Source organism: Simochromis diagramma, unplaced genomic scaffold (assembly GCF_900408965.1).
Source record: "Simochromis diagramma unplaced genomic scaffold, fSimDia1.1 OVJJ01000510.1, whole genome shotgun sequence".
Lineage (NCBI taxonomy): Eukaryota > Metazoa > Chordata > Actinopteri > Cichliformes > Cichlidae > Simochromis > Simochromis diagramma.
Window position 1 is genome coordinate 3361689 of NW_024387326.1, and position 8229 is coordinate 3369917.

The 8229-nt window shown below is 40.5% G+C and overlaps 1 long non-coding RNA gene across 1 annotated transcript; it reads right to left on the reverse strand.

Moving 5' to 3' along the window:
- Window positions 1–4541: 4541 nt before the first annotated feature.
- Window positions 4542–4854, reverse strand: LOC120717789. Its single transcript, XR_005692276.1, has 2 exons — window positions 4780–4854; window positions 4542–4700 (listed from the first exon to the last, which is right to left on the reverse strand). It is a non-coding gene; the product is annotated as an uncharacterized LOC120717789 (long non-coding RNA).
- Between the last annotated feature and the right edge of the window lie 3375 nt (window positions 4855–8229).

Genomic DNA, 8229 nt, shown 5'->3' on the forward strand with positions numbered 1-8229 from the left:
AAAAGTGAGCGCGAGAGCCCTCGGTTCTTCCAAATAGAGCACATTTCATTCATAATGTTGTAAATCCAAGCCCATTATGGATTCATGATTTGAACCCTGGGTTGTACAAAACCCCAGAAATAAACCCTAGACAAAGCAAATCTGTGAACTAAGGTCTAGGTCTGTTAGGTTATGTTGTGGTGATCCTCGGGTTGGGGGATGGGTGTTCATACTGGAGTGCAAAATTAAAACCAATGGAACATGGACAAGAAAAGTTCAAAGCCATCAGGTGCTCAGTTTAGAAAAAAGAGAAAAGAAGAGGAGAAACGAGCAAAAGATACAGGTAAGCAGATGTGTCATTGGATAATGGCAGGTCATCCTGAAACAATGAGAATCAGAGGGAGTGTTTGCCCAGGGCGCCAAACAGGCTAGGACCGCCACTGGTATCAAACGCTTTGCAGAAATCTACGAATAAGATAAAGCTATCATCCCTTCACAAATCTGCATAATCAATTAGGTCAAAAACAAGTCTAATGTTGTTGGATATGTGTCTGTTAGCCATAAAGCCAGACTGAGTTTCATCAATAATATCATTCAAAACAGCTTTCAGTCTTTTGGCAAAGATCTGAGCTAGGATTTTATAATCATTATTAAGGAGGCAAATTGGCCTCCAATTGTCAATATAAGTGGGATCTTTCTTTGGCTTTGGGATTAGGGTTAACAGACCTAGTGATAAAGTGGGGGGAAGAGACTGATTTATAAGACTTTCAATGTATACATAAGAAGAAATGGAGCCAGTTGATCTGCAAAAGCAATGTAAAATTCAGAGGTTAAGCCATCGGTTCCTGGGGATTTATTAAGTTTAAGACGTCGAATAGCGGGCAGCACTTCACCAATAGATATCGGCCTATCACAGAAACTCAACTGATCTTCTGTTACTGTTCGCACATCAGGGATTTGTTCCATAAAATTCAGACCAGCACTCTCATCAAACTCTGACTTGTATAAATCTTTATAAAAATTGGAGCAATAGGTGGAGACTTTTCGGGGGTCATCAGTTATAATACCGTCAATATTAAGTCTCCGAACACAACTAAGTTTAGAATGAGATTTCTCTAATTTAAAAAAGTAGGATGAGTGTTGTTCACCTTCTTCTAACCCTCTTCTCCTTGATCTCACAAAGGCTCCCTCTGCTTTCAGTTTATAGATATCATTTAACTTACTCTGTTGCAAAGCTAAGTCAGTTTTATCTTCTTCAGATAGGTTTTCTGGTGGGATCTGAGTGAGAGCAGATATCCTAGGAATTACATGAATTTCTTCATTTTTTCTTTGTTTTGCTGCAGATGAGCCATACTCTCTTAAATATTTACCGGCTTCAAATTTAAAGATTTCCCAATTTTGACAGCAGAGATGACTGGTTAGGGCTTTATCCCAGAAACGTTTGATTAATGACAAAATATCTTCAATCACTTTTTCATGTTTTAGAAGGGAATTATTAAGTTTCCAGTAGCAGCTCAGTGATACCGCTTTGTGGTCCGTGAGTGGAGTTGGCATTATATTGGATATAACATTATTCCTATTTAAGCAATCAGATATTACCCAGAAGTCAATACGGGATTTAGAAGAGTTGGATTTGTTACTCCATGTAAATAGTCTGCCTTTAGGGTTTTTAATTCTCCAAATGTCTATTAAATGAAATTTTTGCATAAATGTATTTAAACAACAGGACAGAGAGTTATTTGAGCTAGGTGGCCATCTGTCTAGTGAAGGATCTGGAGCAATGTTAAAATCGCCTCCAACTAATAACAGGAGATTAGGATATTTGGATAACCAGAACAAAAAGCGTGTTTCAAGGGCATCCAATAAGAAGTCATTATGAGACTTAGAATTAAAACCATACACACTGGCAAGAAGAAGAAGTGTACCATCAATGTTGACTATCATTAACACATAGTGTCCTTCTGAGTCCATTTCAGAGTGCATAACGTTCCCATTAAATTTGTTCTTCAGAGTAATAACTCCTGCCGATCTTTCTGATCCATGTGAGAACCATATAGGTCCTTGCCCCACTGTGTTTTTCAAAGAGCAGTATCCTTAATAACAGAGTGTGATTCTTGAAAAAGAAAAACACAAAGTCAGTGGCATCAGTTCAGGACTTTTGCTGCGGTTGTAGTCATGTTCGGCAGTCATGGCATTCTTGGGGCTGGTTTTGGAGCCAGCTACACCTGTGTTTCTCTCCATTTCCTTGGTTGCTCCTTTGGTTAGACTTTTAAATTTCATGGGTGTTTCTTTTTCCTTCCTTTTGCTACCCTGAGTTGTTGGAAACCTCGCTGAGGTAACAAAGCTTTCCTGCTGTTAGCTGAGCTATCGCTTTGCAAAGAGGCTAGGGTCGCGAAAAAGTTCTTTGAAGTATGGTTCAGGAAGCCGTTAGTTAGAAGTGCCGCATACGTGTACTGAATAAGATCAGTAGGATAACTCACTTGTGATTCAGAGGAAAAAACGACGGCTGAAAGGGAAGTAAAACTGCAAAATCCTGCTTAGCCACGGAGAAGAGCGTCTACCTCGGTCACCATCTTGGCCCCTCCCCAATACAACTGTAAGTTGGTACAACTGCTATAAAAACTCAGAGGAAGAGGAAGAAGGAGCGGGGCGGGGGGAAAGAAGTAGTGATGTGCGGATCGATTCTGAAATATCGATTCCTCCGATACCAATCCATACTTGCTTCATGCCCTGGGGGACGGGGCTGTGGCTCCCCCACACCCTCTAGCACATAGGTGTCAAACTCTGGCCCGCGGGCCAAATTTGGCCCGCAGCCTAATTACATTTGGCCCGCGAAGCCATACAAAATTACTATTAGAGCTGGCCTGCTGGTATTATACAGTGCATGTACTGCTAATACTACAATTCCCAGAAAACTGTTGTTGTTGTGGTGCGTCAGTCATGACAGGACCCATTAGCACCCTCTCCTCTGTTGACCATAGTCATAGCAACCATGCAAATACTGCCATGCTACCTATCCCAAAAGGGAAAAAAGAAATGCAGAAAACAGGAGCTTTCAGGACAGGTGGGAGAATATGATAAAATGTGATAAATGATAAAATGATATATACATATATACATATGCATATACATTTTTTATTTAAGAAATGAATTCCACTGATGTGTTATTTAATTGGAATTTTGATTTTGCATGTGTGCAATATTAAGTTATATATACGTTTATATAAGTTATATATATTGTTTAGTATTAAGCTTTATTGTTCCATATTCAGTTTTTCAGCAAAACTTGTTTGAGTCCATAAGAAAAGATTCCTTGTTATATTTGGAGGAAGATTTTTTTTTCAATAAATATCAATGTTAGCCCGCGACTTTGATCCAGTTTTGAATTTTGGCCCACTGTGTATTTGAGTTTGACACCCCTGACCTAGCAGATCATTACATGAAGGAACCTTTTAAAAACAAGCGCGTCCATGCTCACAGGTGTACACACGGGTGCTCACACACACAAACTACACCCTTTTTGGCTCCTACCTCAAAGCCCACTGTGCGCTGTCGATTTTACGTGCTGCACAATAATGTTTAATATTTAGTATTTACTGTTATTTTCCCATGTTATATTCGTGATGTTGTTTATTGTATTGCTCTCGTTTTCTTCTGCTTGTTTTCTTTTTTCTTTCTCAACAGGTGATCCAGGTGATTGATATATGTATTTTTGTTGTCTGCTTATTTAGTTGGTTTTTGTTTTTTTGCCCTTTATCCCTGTCCCTCTTCTCCGCTGTTTCCCCCCCTCTTCCTTTCTCCCTTTTCTTTTCCTCATTCAAGTCTGTCCGGTATCTAGCAAGTGAAAATGAAAAATAAATAAAATAAACAATAAAAGGTGAAACAAATACACCATTACAGCAAGGCTAGGATGGTCAATTTGGTAAAGTAAATCCGTTGGGCATCTTTCTTTGCCTTTAGACAATAATTCTGATGGCAAAAGAACCAAACGGGACAGGCAGAAAAAAAAAGAAAAGAAAAAGATACTAATAACGATTAGAGGGGTTGTTGACTCCTCCTCGATGTACAAGACCGTTTTCTTTTAGAGTTTCTGTCTGTCGACAGTTTTCTGCTACTGAGAAAACCTGTTGGAAAAGTAGCTCAAAAACTGAAGAAAAACTCTTTACTTTGGTCTGAGAAGGAGTGGCTGCACAAAACCAAAATACCTCATCGGGGTGTTTTAATGGTTTAAGTAGGACCGAGTTCTGAATATGTGCGCGGTGCTCTTTTCACTAAGGGATTTTTTTTTTTTTTTTAAACACATACAAGGATGTAGCTTGCCTCCACCAAGCGCTATATAAATGCAATCCGTTATTAGTCGGATAATCTTAAAGGTTTTTTATTGCGTCTGTAATATAAGAAAGCAAAATAAATCCGCTATTGTAAAAACACACAAAACCAAAATTACCTCATCCGAGGGTGTTTTAATAAAATTACTCGGGGCCAATTTCTGAATATGTGTGTCACGGTCTGGCTGGCAGACGGTGGGGATGTGGGGAAAGGAGGACCCAAAACGCAGAATCTGCGATGCAAACAGTGCTCTTTATTTACAGTGAAAAGCTGTAAACACAATAACTCCCCGTTGCTCCCTCGAACCCCGTGTGCGTGCTTCCGTCTGTGCTCGTGCTCCCCGCTGTTGTGTTTCCGCACACCCCGTGCGTGCTTCTGGACCATTCTTCCTCCTGCAGGGAAACCGTAGAAGCAGCCGTCAACACTAACCCTCGGCGGGTATACAGCACTGACATATGCTGACACACTAACTTGGTACGATAACTCAATGATCCCGCACCGGTGGGAGCTCCAACACTCTCCTAAGTAGCTCCCCCGACGAGCCTGATCACCAACAGGTGTGGCAGGAACTTCAGGTGTGGCCAGTCCTCCCGCAGGGCCACACCCATCAGGCCTGCAGGTGGCTGTGCTCCATCCTCCAGCCACACCCGCAGACATACACACGTACACACCCACACCCTGCCTATACAGGGACACAGACTAACACAGCATTGTGCAGAAAAACACACACATCACCAAATAATAATAATACTAATAACAACAAAAACAACAGTCAAAACTGCTCACGGACCCCCGAGTCCTCCAGAGCCGGGTCCGTGACAATGTGCGCGGCGCTTCTTTTTTGTACACATACAAGGATGTAGCCTGCCTCCACCAAGCGCTATATGAATGCAATCCGTTACTAGTCAGATAATCTTAAAGGTTTTTATTGGGTCTGTAATATAAGAAAGCAAAATAAAGCCGCTATTGAAAAAAGAAATAGTTATTTACTGTGGAAAAAAAGATCACATTGTCATAATAATGAAACAGAATTCTGACTGCTGTCTGTGGAAAACTAACTGCTGCTCTGTCTCTCTATACAGCACTGACTCAACAGAAATCTGCTGCGTCACCCCCATGCCTCAGGAACCCCTCCCTCTCTGATCCCCCCAGGAACCATACCCCTCCCCTCATGCTTATGGAACATATTACACACATCTGAAAACGACTAGACACTTCCGGAGTATTTCTGGTAGGGTCAAAAGGTCTAGGCTGAGGCCATCAATCATAAATATGTCCAATCTCGCCATTGCTGTTTATTGCAGCAACAGAAATGCTTTCCATACTGATTAAAAATGCTGAGTTTGGTAAGATATCTATCCTGGGTAAAGGATTTGGATTTGGGAATCAAAGCACCCCCAAAGATTTCTTACTTTTTTTGACAATATTTGCTGTTTGTGGGACACACTACTAAAATTATAAAAAGCATACAGTACATAATTGAGATGCAACATTTTAACAACAAAAGTTTAGATAACCCCTCCTCCCTCCCAAAATGGTTTGTTCCAGCTCGGCTCTCCCCTGCTCTGGCTCTAGCACCGTTGCTGCCAGAGAGATGGTGGCTGAGACGCAGCGAAGCGGAGGTGGAAGCACCTGCCTTAACACAGGACATATTAACTGCATTTAACCTTCAGTTACTCTTTATATAGTTAGGTAGGAGTCAGGCCATGTTTCTTTTTAGCTGAAAAACATTACACCCAGGTAACCTGCTGTGTTGAAAACGACTATGTTTGCTACCCTACAATCCGTCCTGCTCTGTAGTGAAATCAGCGACATTTGACCGTCCTGTTGCTCCCATTGAAATGTATACAGCCTATTTAAAGTCTGAAACTTAACACTGTCTGTAGCCTGCTGTTGTTACCACTGTCCTGTTTGAAATGGAATGAGAGAAACTGGTTAATTTGTCCTATGTGTACGTGCCGATATTGAACCCAAGGTACTAACTGCTAACTGGCTGGATGCCCATTAACCTTATAACTCCTGTTGTGTGTGTGTGTGTGTGTGTGTGTGTGTGTGTGTGTGTGTGTGTGTGTGTGTGTGTGTGTGTACAGAGAGACACCCAGGTTCATAATGGATATGAGGAAGTTTTTTCAAAAAAACGAGCCACATTTAGGTAAAAGTGTAAGATCAAATGATTCGTGAATAAAGGATAATGTTGATTCAATATTTATATCCTTTATTAGATGTACATGTGGTTTGGTTATTTGCCTTTTGGTTGAAAGTACACTGAGAGAGGACTTTTTTATTAGTGATCTTAATAGTATTTTCTAATCCAATTGAATACAATCTATTTGTGTATGATTGTCAGTCCAAAGAAAGAGAGAGGAAAGAGGGGAATGTACAAGGTCAGGAAAAAGCAGGTAAGAAAACAGACAGGGAGTACTAACAGGCAAAACAGAAACTGTTAAACTGGCAAAGAAAAAAAACAACAACTAATTTTACTCATGCAATCTGGAAGTTGTGTTCTCCCTATATTAAAGCTGCTATACAGAATCTGCAAAACAAACTGGGTTGTCAGCCCTGGCTCTGCATTACCATATTGAGCTTCAGTCAGAGGAAGTCACGGTTGCCAAAAACCTTTTGAAGCTCAAGAGTGAGGCTGGTGCCATTCCAGATATGCTAACATTGTACAATCTTCTGGATAATCAGATCTTCCCCACACTGAAAACTGTTATTCAGGTTGCCCTAACAAAACCAGTTAGCAGCTGTAGCTGTGAGAGGTCATTTAGTGTCTTGAGTCAGCTCCATACCTGGCTGAGAAGGACCATGGGTCAAAGCAGACTCCAGCACATGGCTGTGATGTCAGTTGAGAAAGAGATGCTTGAGAGACTTGACCACCAAAATGTGATAGACAGATTTGCCAACCTCAAGGTGAGGCGACATAGGTTAAAATAAAAGAAAAAAATCTGGAGAGCCATAGTAGTATCTGCAGTAAAGATCTTTTCATACATTGTATACATTGTACCAGAGGCCAAGGTGTCTCAATTTTTCTAATCTTTTAATAATATTTTGTACATTTCAAGGACTCTTCTATTTTTGGAGTGTATTTTTTATGTATCTGCATTATATTATACATTCACTTTAAAAGTGAATCTCTGTCCAAAAAATGCACTCTGTTTACTTTTTACTCACTATGAGCATCATTCATTATTCTCCCGCAATAATTAAGGTTAGGATATGTATTTTTTAAAAATTCCAATCCATTCTTCTTTTGCAGTAGTAGTCTTTAGCAGCATTTAAATAACCTTTATCAGATTTGATGGTTTTGTTACAGACTTTTCAAAAAAGTGTTTTGCTTTTCTTTCCCAAATGTGGGGATTAAATTGTGTTAAAATGTACAAAACAGTGATGCCATGTTTTGTGACGAGGACCCAGGCACAGAGAGACTTGATGAATTTAAGAATCTTATGATTTAATAAAGAAATTTGCAGACTTGCACAGAGAGGGTAAAATTATGATGACTGATAACGGAGATGAAGACAACAGACGATGAGGACAGGGAGGAACAGGGGTTTAAATGCACCAAGGAGACAGTCAGAGGGAACTCGGGAGAACGGGAGACATTTAAGGATGCAGGGACTAACAGAGACAGGGAAGAAGTCTCATCATGACGAGTAAAGTTTACCTTGCCTGGATGGGCAGCTCTCTGGGTGCTCAGCACCCCCAAAGCTCTGATCCTAGAATCGCCCCTGGGATTAAATCTGAAATTAAACAAATGGGAGATCTTACCTTTAACACTAGATTTACCATTGTTGTGAGTGCGCGCTAGTGATGTGCATTTATACAGCCGTATTTCGCACATGACTATGAAAGGCGGAAGAGAAAGTAGTTCCTTTGAATGTAGACAATCCGAATGTTATAGTTTCTTTCCACTGTGTTCCT